The sequence below is a fragment of the Leuresthes tenuis genome, unplaced genomic scaffold, assembly GCF_036924035.1.
Source record: "Leuresthes tenuis unplaced genomic scaffold, fLeuTen1.0.hap1 SCAF_20, whole genome shotgun sequence".
NCBI lineage: Eukaryota > Metazoa > Chordata > Actinopteri > Atheriniformes > Atherinopsidae > Leuresthes > Leuresthes tenuis.
Window position 1 is genome coordinate 7,701,494 of NW_027325374.1, and position 14,743 is coordinate 7,716,236.

Here is a 14,743-nt window from a genome sequence, read left to right on the forward strand (position 1 = left end):
TAAGGTTATAGCTCAACTTGGCCTGGGAACTGGACCACTCTGCTGTGTCCCAGTATACATGCACAGTTCGGGGCTTGCTTTATTGACTGACCGAAGTGTGTTTGAATGACACAATACTGTGGACTGTGTGAGTTACTCTGTCTGTTATTCTGTCAGATGATGCTGTGGTTATACAATCAAGATTTTTGTAGAACAGAAGGACAATCTACAAATGTTTTAATCAGCTGTGACCTGAAATTTGTCCCTCAAGTCTGAAGGAGTAACTTAACTCCCATCAGCATTAGTCCAGCTTTGAGAAGTTTGACTTGGTACGATTTCAGTTAGACGAACATGTTTGTGCGTAGTTTAATCTGTTTTTTATTAACGCAATAATTCAGTTTTCTAGGGTCATGTAACAATGTATTTATGATCTAACTTATTCTTACCATTTCTATTGTCTCTGTTTTGACATCAGAATGTTTGCTTTCTCTGTCTTGGGCACAATGGTTTGTAAGGAAATGACTTTGGAAGCCAAAAGTTTCTACAGTTTCACAGTATCAAAAGCTTTGTGCTGAGTTTTGTATGGTGATTTTTAAGTCAGGCAGGGTGTTTAAACTGGTTATTTGACAAAATATCAAAGATCCCTATACAAATGGGAATTTTTCATCAAAAGTTACACTCTACATGTTGACATTTAATGAACCAAAATACATAAAGTAAATGCCATGAATGCAAAAGAAGATAAAAGGGATCCCATGGCATGACATCTCTTTTTATAATGATTCTAATATGATACTCTGTAACTGAATCTGCTTTCATGTCATCAAAATTCAAGCTGTTTTTAACTTACTTTGCATTTACTTTTGTACTTTTATATCTTTAAACCAAAATAAATTGTATTTTTTCTCATCTTTTAATGTTTTCGTTGGTGTCTTTAATTCCTCTTTTTGCTGCTAAGAATTTGAAATTAAGGTGGAAAGTAGTCAGGAAATGGCTGTGATGAAGAGAAACTGGCACATAATCTAGATAACAACACACCTTTGCAATAATTATAACTAAGTCATAAAAGAAAGGAAAAGGGACACTGTCAACGTTACATTCAAAGTAAACACAAGAAACTTGTACTACAAAAAAATGGACCAGACTCAGTTAATAATCCCTCTATAGACCAGTGAGCAGTGCTGACCAACATGTCATTGGGGTCATCAGGTGGGAACCTCCTTTCACTGATCCAGGCCATTTAGCCACAATGTTGGAACTTAAATTACCCCCATCACAGATTATCTGTATGGAGGATAGGAGTCAATGATGAGGTACTTGGTTTTGCAGGGCATTAATGTAACATTGCACAGCATTACTCAAAGGGGTTGATGTGGTGTTTTTTAAAATGAGAAATTCAGTTCAGAGTCTATGGAAAATTATCCCCAATACGTACCTGTACATTTATGCTATGGAAAAATTTTCGGTTTACGTAGTCAGCCTCCACAGATCCAGTAGTGGCCTGGATGCGTACATGGGTACAGTCTAATGCACCGATATCATCGGGGAAGGCTGAGGGAGATGATGAACTTAATGCAAATACGTAAGCCAGTAGATTGTTTTATATTATCGACTATTTTAAATGTAGAGCAGCAGCCTGAAAGGACCCCATTTTTCTGAGTCTGGTCCTGGGTGCGTGTAGGTCGGTGAAATGTGGGACGGAGATGTAATAAGGTATCAATTAGTTTAAATGAATATCATGTTCTTTTTAATTTAATTTCATGTTCTGTACTTGTATAGTTGCGTTTCTTTAGTTGCACTGGCACTGACTGATTGATTTATTGATTTTTCGAGACAGTGAAAGTGGTGATATGATAACCACAGTTTATTTTTTATTTTTTTTTTGTTTTTTTATACAAGACATGTGTTGCGGGAGCACGGAATTATAACAGGTGGAACTTTCTTTCGGGAGTCTGTTACAGCCGGTCGGACATTCTTTGAGACACAATTGAGCAAAGCTTGAACGTAAGCCTACCCAGGAGCAGGTTAGTTCAGCGGCATAAACTACCATGGTTACTCAAATAAGCCAAGCTGGTGGAACGGAACTCTCTCTTAAATGAGCCGGACTTATCGAGATACGCAAGGCTTTCCCTTAATCCAGCTTCGTGGAAGACCCCTCTGGTTTCTAATCAGGATTAGTAAATACAGTCAACAAGACCTAGCCAAACCATAGAGTAGTTGGCTGAACCATGTTCCTCTGCAGAAATATCCCTCACGAAGACACTTGTTCGTAAAAGTAAAGGGCTTTAACTGGTCAATAAACTCTGATACTCTTTCACTGTCCATCCACACATTTGTGTTTATTTGATACTTCCAAATCATCGTATTTACCTTTGTAAAAATATTTGTAGAGATTTGAAAGGTTCTCCTGATTGTTAACTGATAAATGGCTCCATCTGCTGCCTCATCGATGTTACGACTACAAAGTTGCGTGCGTGTGTGTAAAATTTAGATTAAGGAAAATTACTACGAAAGTAAGGGAAAAAATATAATCATACACAAAAACGTTACTATTTGAAACAATCTTTCAGATATTCAAATGAACGCTATGCTCCTGAATGCACCATGGAGCTCTAATCAACGACTGTGGATTGTAAAACCGTTAATCACGTTTATGAACAATGTATTTACGGGTGAAATTTCGCTGATCTATGCAGTTTATGAATTCTAATTTAACAAACGTGCAATAATGCAAGATGTAGTTAGGTTATTCAAAGAATGCTCCCCCTCGAGCTTTGTAGATGAGGCGGACCGTCTTGGAAATACATTAAAAAAGAGGGTGTATTGACATAACCGGGGGAAAAAAACTATTATGTACTGCGAGCTATTGAATACATTAGATTTATTAACAAAAAAGTTTCAATTTAATGTGAATAATAAGACTGCTTTGAACAATTTTGCATTATCCGGAAACAAAAACCAATGGTTCCCATGATGCATTGCGACTTGAATTGGTAATCAAAACCAAATTAAAGAACTGTCCTCAAACTGAAAAAGAGTTGCTAATTCAAACGCATACTAATTTCTTCGGGATTTTGAATTAAATGATTTCCTTTTCTGTTAATTGCCCGTATTTGTCAACGTTCTTTGTATGAAACCGTCACTTAAAACGGTACTGCCGCAGGTATAGTGTGCCCATTTTCCAAGTAGAAGGTAGATCACTCATGTTTCTCTTCAGATCGTATAAATCTTTCGCCTTTTACTAAAGATTTCCGTGGAGAGGAACAATATGAGTTTCAACTAATTTTTTGATGCCCGGCGCAAGCTGGGCTTCCTTATTTTGTATAAGACAAATTGAAAGTATGACATTAAATATAAATGGCAATCTTACAGAAGTGATACATTCTAACATTTGTGTAAGACCGAGTATACTCTTAAGAACATACGAACCTTTTCACATAATGGTACTGCAGTCGTGATGTAAGTTTCGGTTAATATAGTTTATAGGTCTTAATAGATATATAAAGATCTATAGGTTTTTTTCAAGGCTATGCTAGCTTTACGTAGTAAGGTATTTAAATATGAAGTAAACTTGAGGAGAATTACAGTCAGTGATTAAAACAATTTCGTCGGTCATTTTGTTCATTAAAAGTAGAGAAAAAAGCAACAAAAACGGTGTTGATGGATAAAATGGAGTAGTAGTAGTACAGGAGCAGGAAACTCGAAATTGAAAATCATAGGTGGCAGATGCAGAGTATGGCCACTAGATGGCTCCAGAAAATATAGAAAAAAAGAAATATATTTATATCTAATAAACGTGTGTACATTGGTTAAAACCTTACTTTAAAGATCTTACATCGTGCTTTTTTTTTGCTGTGCGTCTATGAATAATGGATTAGTTGTCATGTTTTGGTCAAAATTCTAGACTTACTTTGTCTTTTATTTAGTCTGTATCTGTCTGTGACTGCATATTTAGCTAACTTGTCCAACTAAAGGACATTTATCTTAGCGTGGAAATATCTTGTTGTCATCAACCATTGCCGTTTTGTGTGGCTGAATATCCCCACCTTAATGTTCTCAGAATTCCTCTGCTTGTTGTCGGTGTGTGTTTACAGCCTGCAGAAGGCCGAGACATTTGTGCAACCTGTCCAGGGTGTCCCCCGCCTCTCGCCCAATGACAGCCGGGACAGCCCCTCCCCTTTATATGCGTTGCGACTGAGATTGAATCGGGAATCAAAACCAAATTAAAGAACTGTCCTCAAACTGAAATACTCAGATACTAATTTCTTCGTGTTTTTAAACTGAATTATATCCTTTTCTGTTAATTTCCCGCATTTGTTTGTCAATGTTCTTTGTATGAAACCGTCACTTAAAACCGTGCTGGCGCACTCATAGTAAGCCCGTCCTCTGAAGCAACGTTAGATCACTCATGTTTCTCTTCAGATCGTATAAATCTTTCGCCTTTTACTAAAGATTTCCGTGGAGAGGAACAATATGAGTTTCAACTAATTTTTTGATGCCCGGCGCAAGCTGGGCTTCCTTATTTTGTATAAGACAAATTGAAAGTATGACATTAAATATAAATGGCAATCTTACAGAAGTGATACATTCTAACATTTGTGTAAGACCGAGTATATTCTTAAGAACATACGAACCTTTTCACATAATGGTACTGTAGTCGTGATGTAAGTTTCGGTTAATATAATTTATAGGTCTTAATAGATATATAAAGATCTATAGGTTTTTTTCAAGGCTATGCTAGCTTTACGTAGTAAGATATTTAAATATGAAGTAAACTTGAGGAGAATTACAGTCAGTGATTAAAACAATTTCGTCGGTCATTTTGTTCATTAAAAGTAGAGAAAAAGCAACAAAAACGGTGTTGATGGATAAAATGGAGTAGTAGTAGTACAGGAGCAGGAAACTCGAAATTGAAAATCATAGGTGGCAGATGCAGAGTATGGCCACTAGATGGCTCCAGAAAATATAGAAAAAAAGAAATATATTTATATCTAATAAACGTGTGTACATTGGTTAAAACCTTACTTTAAAGATCTTACATCGTGCTTTTTTTTGCTGTGCGTCTATGAATAATGGATTAGTTGTCATGTTTTGGTCAAAATTCTAGACTTACTTTGTCTTTTATTTAGTCTGTATCTGTCTGTGACTGCATATTTAGCTAACTTGTCCAACTAAAGGACATTTATCTTAGCGTGGAAATATCTTGTTGTCATCAACCATTGCCGTTTTGTGTGGCTGAATATCCCCACCTTAATGTTCTCAGAATTCCTCTGCTTGTTGTCGGTGTGTGTTTACAGCCTGCAGAAGGCCGAGACATATGTGCAACCTGTCCAGGGTGTCCCCCGCCTCTCGCCCAATGACAGCCGGGACAGCCCCTCCCCTTTATATGCGTTGCGACTGAGATTGAATCGGGAATCAAAACCAAATTAAAGAACTGTCCTCAAACTGAAATACTCAGATACTAATTTCTTCGTGTTTTTAAACTGAATTATATCCTTTTCTGTTAATTTCCCGCATTTGTTTGTCAATGTTCTTTGTATGAAACCGTCACTTAAAACGGTACTGCCGCAGGTATAGTGTGCCCATTTTCCTAGTAGAAGGTAGATCACTCATGTTTCTCTTCAGATCGTATAAATCTTTCGCCTTTTACTAAAGATTTCCGTGGAGAGGAACAATATGAGTTATAACTAATTTTTTGATGCTCGGCGCAAGCCGGGCTTCCTGATTTTGTATAAGACAAATTGAAAGTATGACATTAAATATAAATGGCAATCTTACAGAAGTGATACATTCTAACATTTGTGTAAGACCGAGTATATTCTTAAGAACATACGAACCTTTTCACATAATGGTACTGTAGTCGTGATGTAAGTTTCGGTTAATATAATTTATAGGTCTTAATAGATATATAAAGATCTATAGGTTTTTTTCAAGGCTATGCTAGCTTTACGTAGTAAGATATTTAAATATGAAGTAAACTTGAGGAGAATTACAGTCAGTGATTAAAACAATTTCGTCGGTCATTTTGTTCATTAAAAGTAGAGAAAAAGCAACAAAAACGGTGTTGATGGATAAAATGGAGTAGTAGTAGTACAGGAGCAGGAAACTCGAAATTGAAAATCATAGGTGGCAGATGCAGAGTATGGCCACTAGATGGCTCCAGAAAATATAGAAAAAAAGAAATATATTTATATCTAATAAACGTGTGTACATTGGTTAAAACCTTACTTTAAAGATCTTACATCGTGCTTTTTTTTGCTGTGCGTCTATGAATAATGGATTAGTTGTCATGTTTTGGTCAAAATTCTAGACTTACTTTGTCTTTTATTTAGTCTGTATCTGTCTGTGACTGCATATTTAGCTAACTTGTCCAACTAAAGGACATTTATCTTAGCGTGGAAATATCTTGTTGTCATCAACCATTGCCGTTTTGTGTGGCTGAATATCCCCACCTTAATGTTCTCAGAATTCCTCTGCTTGTTGTCGGTGTGTGTTTACAGCCTGCAGAAGGCCGAGACATATGTGCAACCTGTCCAGGGTGTCCCCCGCCTCTCGCCCAATGACAGCCGGGACAGCCCCTCCCCTTTATATGCGTTGCGACTGAGATTGAATCGGGAATCAAAACCAAATTAAAGAACTGTCCTCAAACTGAAATACTCAGATACTAATTTCTTCGTGTTTTTAAACTGAATTATATCCTTTTCTGTTAATTTCCCGCATTTGTTTGTCAATGTTCTTTGTATGAAACCGTCACTTAAAACGGTACTGCCGCAGGTATAGTGTGCCCATTTTCCTAGTAGAAGGTAGATCACTCATGTTTCTCTTCAGATCGTATAAATCTTTCGCCTTTTACTAAAGATTTCCGTGGAGAGGAACAATATGAGTTATAACTAATTTTTTGATGCTCGGCGCAAGCCGGGCTTCCTGATTTTGTATAAGACAAATTGAAAGTATGACATTAAATATAAATGGCAATCTTACAGAAGTGATACATTCTAACATTTGTGTAAGACCGAGTATATTCTTAAGAACATACGAACCTTTTCACATAATGGTACTGTAGTCGTGATGTAAGTTTCGGTTAATATAATTTATAGGTCTTAATAGATATATAAAGATCTATAGGTTTTTTTCAAGGCTATGCTAGCTTTACGTAGTAAGATATTTAAATATGAAGTAAACTTGAGGAGAATTACAGTCAGTGATTAAAACAATTTCGTCGGTCATTTTGTTCATTAAAAGTAGAGAAAAAGCAACAAAAACGGTGTTGATGGATAAAATGGAGTAGTAGTAGTACAGGAGCAGGAAACTCGAAATTGAAAATCATAGGTGGCAGATGCAGAGTATGGCCACTAGATGGCTCCAGAAAATATAGAAAAAAAGAAATATATTTATATCTAATAAACGTGTGTACATTGGTTAAAACCTTACTTTAAAGATCTTACATCGTGCTTTTTTTTGCTGTGCGTCTATGAATAATGGATTAGTTGTCATGTTTTGGTCAAAATTCTAGACTTACTTTGTCTTTTATTTAGTCTGTATCTGTCTGTGACTGCATATTTAGCTAACTTGTCCAACTAAAGGACATTTATCTTAGCGTGGAAATATCTTGTTGTCATCAACCATTGCCGTTTTGTGTGGCTGAATATCCCCACCTTAATGTTCTCAGAATTCCTCTGCTTGTTGTCGGTGTGTGTTTACAGCCTGCAGAAGGCCGAGACATATGTGCAACCTGTCCAGGGTGTCCCCCGCCTCTCGCCCAATGACAGCCGGGACAGCCCCTCCCCTTTATATGCGTTGCGACTGAGATTGAATCGGGAATCAAAACCAAATTAAAGAACTGTCCTCAAACTGAAATACTCAGATACTAATTTCTTCGTGTTTTTAAACTGAATTATATCCTTTTCTGTTAATTTCCCGCATTTGTTTGTCAATGTTCTTTGTATGAAACCGTCACTTAAAACGGTACTGCCGCAGGTATAGTGTGCCCATTTTCCTAGTAGAAGGTAGATCACTCATGTTTCTCTTCAGATCGTATAAATCTTTCGCCTTTTACTAAAGATTTCCGTGGAGAGGAACAATATGAGTTATAACTAATTTTTTGATGCTCGGCGCAAGCCGGGCTTCCTGATTTTGTATAAGACAAATTGAAAGTACTACATTAAGTATAACTGGATATTTGGTAGAAATGATACATTCAAACATTTGTGTATGATCGACTATTCCTTAAGAACATACGAACCTTTTCACATAATGGTACTGGAGTCGTGATGCAAGTTTCGGTTAATATAGTTTATAGTCTTAATAGATATATATAGATCTATAGGTTTTTTTCAAGGCTATGCTAGCTTTACGTAGTAAGATATTTAAATATGAAGTAAACTTGAGGAAAATTACAGCCAGTGATTAAAACAATTTCGTCGGTCATTTTGTTCATTAAAAGTAGAGAAAAAAGCAACAAAAACGGTGTTGATGGATAAAATGGAGTAGTAGTAGTACAGGAGCAGGAAACTCGAAATTGAAAATCATAGGTGGCAGATGCAGAGTATGGCCACTAGATGGCTCTAGAAAATATAGAAAAAAAGAAATATATTTACTTTAAAGATCTTACATCATGCTTTTTTTGCTGTGCGTCTGAATAATGAATAATGAATTAGTTGTCATGTCTTGGTCAAAATTCTAGACTTACTTTGTCTTTTATGCATCACTATTTAGTCTGTATCTGTCTGTGACTGCATATTTAGCTAACTTGTCCAACTAAAGGACATTTTCCTTAGCCTGGAAATATCTTTTTTTCACCAACCAGCCTGCAGAAGGCCTAGATCACTTGCATTAAGAGCCACTTGGACTCCATGTTGGGGACTCACAGAAGCAGCAGCTGTTGTGCACATCACAAATGAAGGTTCTCAAGATAAATCAAGAAAACACTGCAACAGAGTCAGCTAAGATACCAAAGATAACACAACAGGAGGAAGTGAGGAGAAAGAGATAAAGTGTATGAGCAGGGCAAGAATAACCATAGAGGCTTGGTTACCAGGGAGTGAACTTCTTGATAAAGACTTGGTATGATGACAGCAGGTGGACTCATCGCCCTCTCCTTCCAACCAGCCACACTGTTGCCACCAGTCCCGTTGCGTCGTAACCAAAGTTGTATGTTGGAGTTTTTTAGGGGTGGGCTGCCATATTATTTTCTTGAGTTTCTCCTGTTTTATTGGTTTAGGGAGGTAAGTGGTTGTCTTGTTTTGAACTTGCTTTTAGGTCAGCTTCCCTCTTAAAGATAGTTTTATTTGTTTGTTGTTTTGACCTTGGCCCAACCTTAAGCCTATTAGTTTATCTCCAAGTGGACATTATATTTCTTATATGAATGATGAATAAACTTAAATTCTAAATAATTTGTCCGTGGCTGGTTGAGGAAAATGGGTCACATTTATGTTGTGTTGTGGTTACCCCAAGACGGGGCATAACACTCATGAAGATGCTTCTTGATAAAAGTGAAAGGCTTTAACTAGTCTATAAATTCTGAAAGTGACGGCTGAGACTGTTTCACTGTTCATCAACAGATTTGAGTGTGTTTTCTACCAATTAATCAAATCACAGGACTGAACATTAGATTACTCTGAAAAAGATTTGAAAGATTCTCCAGAAAGTTACCAAACAAATGGCTCCACCTGCTGCTTCATTGAGGTTACGGCTTCAAAGACAGGTGTGTAAAAAAAAAAAAAAAAAGTTTGATTGAGCAAAATGACAACGAAAATAAGTCCAAACATATACAGTTATGTACAGAAATTTTAAACAACCTTCTGAGCTGGGAAATAAGGAAATAGACGGGTGCTCTTGAATGCACCATAAAGGCCCAATGAATAACTGAGATTTGTATCACCGTGAGTCAAGTTTATAAACCAATGCAATTTATACACGCGAGATACACGCATATTTTTGCACATTAAGATATTGGTCATTCTAGAATAATCGGAGTTATAAATAGTGTAGGGTGTTTAAGCTCTTAAAGGGTGTCGTTCCTCCATCTTTTAAAATAAGACGTCCATAATTGGAAACATTTCCAAATTGTGAGTAGACTATCAACGTGTTCTTTAAAATATGATGCAACTTTGCAACATGTTTCTAAGTTAAACACGAAATGTGGCATTTTAAAGTGTTTAATTTGGGATCATAGACATAGGATGTCCATATTTGGGATGATCCATATACACTAATACGATCCCATGATGCATTGCGGCTCAGTTTGAAAGGATAAACAAAACCAAGAAAATGAAATATCCTCATACTTAAATACCAAAGCGTTTGTGTCCTCGTGTTCATCAGGTTGATTGCTGCCTTTTCTTTTATTGCCCCTTGTGTTTTTTTCCCACGTTTATTGTGGTTAACTGTCACTTAAAATAACTTCAAAATTTGTTTGCACGTTCCGTTCGACACGCGTTCTTCAATCGTCAATTTTTGATGGGCTCTTGCAACTTTTCTTGTCTGCTAATCATAAGAGTTGGAACTAATTTATATTTGTCCAGCTAAAGGTGGAAATGATTTGATACTGAATATATTATACAGCTAAATTGTGGATGTCAACGTGAGGATGATTATAGATAAAGTAGCAATAAGGTTGTTGCATTAAACAAGTTATTTAAATATGAAGTAGACTTGAGGTAAACTACAGCCGGTACATTCCAGAATCAGAATCAGCTTTTTGGCCAAGTATGTAAACACACAAGGAATTTGACTCAGTTTTCGCTAGTTTGCAACATTTTTTTAGTTTTTAAAACAACTAGTAAAAAGTTTAAATCACCTCTTCAGAAAAATAACATGTTGTTAGAAAATTGCGCTGTTTTTAAGTGTTTCGTAAATGCAGGATGGTTTTAAACACTGGAAAAAGGAAAGACACTGAACAGAAATTGAATTGATTCATATGTGGCTGATGCAGGTTTTTGACCACCAGATGGCGTCAGAAAATATAGAGACATGGGAAAATAAAACAATAAATGTAACCGTTTGTAGCAGGATTGCAATAATAAATTATTCATTCATTAAGTCCAGAATAAAGTTACAATTGTGTGTGTATATTAGTAAAAAAAAATTTCTTTTTTTTCAAGTTCACATACTTACATCACATGCTATTTTTGCTGTGCACCTCTTGTTGTGGTCTGGATGACAACAAAGCTCACTTTAACTGGTTGGTTGAAGACGTAGATTTAAAGACTCTGGTAAGACTTTGAATACTATCAATTTGTCAAATGCAGGAAATGAGAATAGCATTGTACTTCTTACTTTAGAGCATGCATTTCACAACTACAATTTGGATATTTTACTAATAAAACGTGGTGAAAATCATTATAGGTTCAACTTTGCATCAGCAGAGATGATTTAGCTTGACCTTTAGCTTATCAAGACCATTGACACTATTATTTGTCCTTTCAACTGGTTGTCGAAAAAATCCAAGTTGCAGTTATATATAACAAATATATATAACGAATATCAGCAGAAAGTGCAGACTCTGCTTTAATTTGAGGGTCTTTTGGGGCACGCATCAGTGACTTTGTACCGGTAGAAGCCGTACATGCCCATGTCATCCGGCTGAAGTTACAATCTTTCCTCACTGCTACTCTTTATTGGTTCACTGTTTTTCTTTACAGTGGAAATATCCCCCAATCATCCACTACCGCTCTCTTCTGTGGACGTCTAGGCCTTTTTGATGTTATTGAGCTCGCCACTGTGTTTACCAAAGGTGATTGGACCACTTTAACGTTTTTACTTTCCCTCTGATCTTCTTGTGTTGTGTTTGCAGCCTGCAGATGGCTTCTATCACTTGGATAGAGAGCCACTCAGACAGCTTTTTAAATATAAATGTAATTTCCAAATCTTTTACCTAATAACATGCAAATACCCTAAATTTTAAGTATATATTAAATCTTATATATCTGTAACTTTAAATCAGTACCTAAAACAAGAGCAATGTGTCAGTGCCTGTGTACTTGTTGACCTAACTGTTCATTTTGCACTTGTGCACACTCTCAGACGGGAACTGCTACAATACAAAAGTATTTCAAATACATTTAGTTGAAAGTATTGTGATGATTAAGAAATTTGGGGGCTTTATTTGGACATTTAGAGTTATTTACTATTTTAGGTACACTTTGGTGAAAAGTAGCTTAAAATGATCTACTCAAGTAAAGTTACAACCTGGTAACTGTTGTCGTTTCTTTTATATTTTCACCTTTTTTACATATTTCTCTACATTTCAGAAGCAAACGTTGCATCTTTTGCACCACATTGGATTTATATTTTTACCACAGCTGCAGATTTACTGAAACATCATCATCAACATGCTACTACATAAAAGCAGCTCCAAATCATCAAACCGCCATGATAGAAACGCTTTTTAAGAATATAGCTCAGTAAAAACCTCAAATGAAACCATACTTTTCAAGGGAAATGTTGTCCACAAAGTGCTTTAAGTAATGATTATGTTGAATTGTAGTAATTTTTTCAGTAATGTAATTATTTGGAATATTAAGTGTCCATTATAGTTTTACCAGATCACGTAATGACCAACTGAACAAATATTTAATGTAATAATTCATTAAACAGAAAAACTGCTAAAATTCCTCACTTCTCTGCAGTGATAAACCCAATAACAGAGTAGCTGAACAACTAAGGGTAGCTACCAGCTTTGTTTTTGCCATTTACCAGCTCCTCTGTGCTTTGGCTAAGGTGATATCTTCAATGTAGACGTTTTCTTGGCATATTCTATAATTGTTTTCCGGCAAGTGCATGGTGCGCGTCCAGGCCCATTAACACACGCAGGAAACCCGTTAAAATGGGATTCCTGGGCCTTTCCTCCCCGGTTCGGCCCTTCGCTCCTCCCGGTTTGAACGTGACGCACATCAGTTTGTGACAGGTCACGTGACGGTCGTAGAGTTGATCCGGAAGGAGGGAGGGAGAGGTGGTGGAGGGAGATGGAAAGAGGGGGCGGCTGATGTTGCCGAGAAACTAGGGTCAGGTCAGCCAGAGAGAGCCTGAATCAGTCAGGAAGCTCTGCGAGGAGGCTTCAAAATAATGCTCGGGACTAGCTTTGCAAACTAGTCCATGCTTTAAACAATTTTAAAATTCAGAAATATGCTTGCATGTGCATTACACTTGTATTGGAGTCACAGAGTCGGATTCCTTGCTCACACCGAGCATTCAGGGAAGCTGAAGCTGGTCACAAGATTGTAATAAACTGGATAATAAACATTTAATAGCAGTTTGATATACAGCATTTATTGTTTGAAAAGGTATTTTGATTCAATAATAAAATAACTCAATCATGAAATGCTATTTCAATTAGTTGTAAAATAAAAATGTGTAAATTGTCAGGAAACTGAATTATGTTGGTTTGATTTTGGTAACTTGTGCTCTCCTCAGTCCATCTGTCCATTATCTACAGATTATTCAGGACTGGGCTGCAGGGAAAAGGGTTAAAGGGAAACACTGGTATTTTTAAACCTAGACCTTATTTCTGGCATGAAATACATTTATCTACTCACTAAGAACAGTTTGATGAAAGTCAGCATCCTTCGGAAGCTATTTAGATAACTGGCGATCGGCGTTTATCCATATAACGGAGTAAACGGGGCAATGACAATGCAGCCTCTAAATTAGGCATTATCTGTCTTTATTTCACCAATACTTTAAGATGAATGAATGAATGAATGAACGTGTACTATAGCTCTGCTAGCTCATAGGTGCTGTTATGTGGCTACTTGTGCCTATAGTAGAGCTAACGGAGGGATTTCTACAGAGGGCACTCTACTGGGACCACTTCGTCCACAAGCCCCCCTGGAGCACAGTTTATTGTGTAAGATGGACATTCTTACCGGAGTGAATGAGCTGTGCTGCAGCCATGCGTGTCGATGATGTCGTCCCAGTAGAGGTGTGGGTAGAATTCCCTCCGTTAGCTCTCCTATGGCTGCAAGTAGCCACATAACAGTAGCTATGTGCTAACAGAGCTATAGTACGCGTTCGTTCATTCATTCATCTTAAAGTATTGGTGAAATAAAGACAGATAATGCTTTGTTTAGAGGCTGCATCGTCATTGCCCCGTTCACTCCGTTGTATGGATATACGCCGAGTTATGGTTATGGTGAGGTAGAACTTCCATCTCATGGATCATTATTGTTCCCATTAAGATTGTTTACCCAGTGAGTCCTGGGTCTGCTCTGAGGACTCCTCCCAGTGAGACATAACTGAAACACCTCCCCTGGGTGGCATCCGGAAAAGCAATCTGACCCAATGCCTGAACCACATCAACTGGCAGCAACACTACTCCGAGCCCAACCCTGCCCCTTAGGGTTCGCCCAGTCCCCCGTCGTTGGAGGGTAATTTCAGCTGCTTGTATCTGCAATGTCATTTTTTGGGTCACTACCCACGACTCGTAGCCATGCTTGAGGGTGGAATGTAGATCAACTGGTATTTCAGTAGCTCAGCCTTTCAGCTCACTTCTTTTTTCACCCCAACAGAGCATTAATCTCCCTCTCCATTTTACCCCCACTCATGAGGAATACTCTGAGATACTTCAGCCTCTCACCACCAACCCAGAGAGTGCTTAAACATCGAGTTCTGACTTACTCCCTGCACTGCAAGCCAAAGTCTCGCTCTATGGGGCCTGAAGGGCCGGCACAAAAGCTTCAGTACCCCACACCCCATACATGGAACACTCATGTTCAATCCACCTGTGACGAATGGTGCAGTGTACTGCACAGCAGCTCCAAGTTGT

The 14,743-nt window shown here is 37.4% G+C and overlaps 5 non-coding genes across 5 annotated transcripts; all 5 read left to right on the plus strand.

Annotated features, from left to right (window-relative positions):
* The first annotated feature begins 3,177 nt into the window (after window positions 1–3,177).
* On the plus strand, window positions 3,178–3,290 carry LOC140279087 (U5 spliceosomal RNA). Its single transcript, XR_011909285.1, has one exon. It is a non-coding gene; the product is annotated as a U5 spliceosomal RNA (small nuclear RNA).
* Window positions 3,291–4,382: 1,092 nt separating this feature from the next.
* On the plus strand, window positions 4,383–4,495 carry LOC140279088 (U5 spliceosomal RNA). Its single transcript, XR_011909286.1, has one exon. It is a non-coding gene; the product is annotated as a U5 spliceosomal RNA (small nuclear RNA).
* Window positions 4,496–5,584: 1,089 nt separating this feature from the next.
* LOC140279089 (U5 spliceosomal RNA) lies at window positions 5,585–5,698 on the plus strand. The gene has a single exon (XR_011909287.1). It is a non-coding gene; the product is annotated as a U5 spliceosomal RNA (small nuclear RNA).
* A 1,089-nt stretch (window positions 5,699–6,787) lies between these two features.
* LOC140279090 (U5 spliceosomal RNA) lies at window positions 6,788–6,901 on the plus strand. The gene has a single exon (XR_011909288.1). It is a non-coding gene; the product is annotated as a U5 spliceosomal RNA (small nuclear RNA).
* A 1,089-nt stretch (window positions 6,902–7,990) lies between these two features.
* Window positions 7,991–8,104, plus strand: LOC140279091 (U5 spliceosomal RNA). Its single transcript, XR_011909289.1, has one exon. It is a non-coding gene; the product is annotated as a U5 spliceosomal RNA (small nuclear RNA).
* Window positions 8,105–14,743: the final 6,639 nt, after the last annotated feature.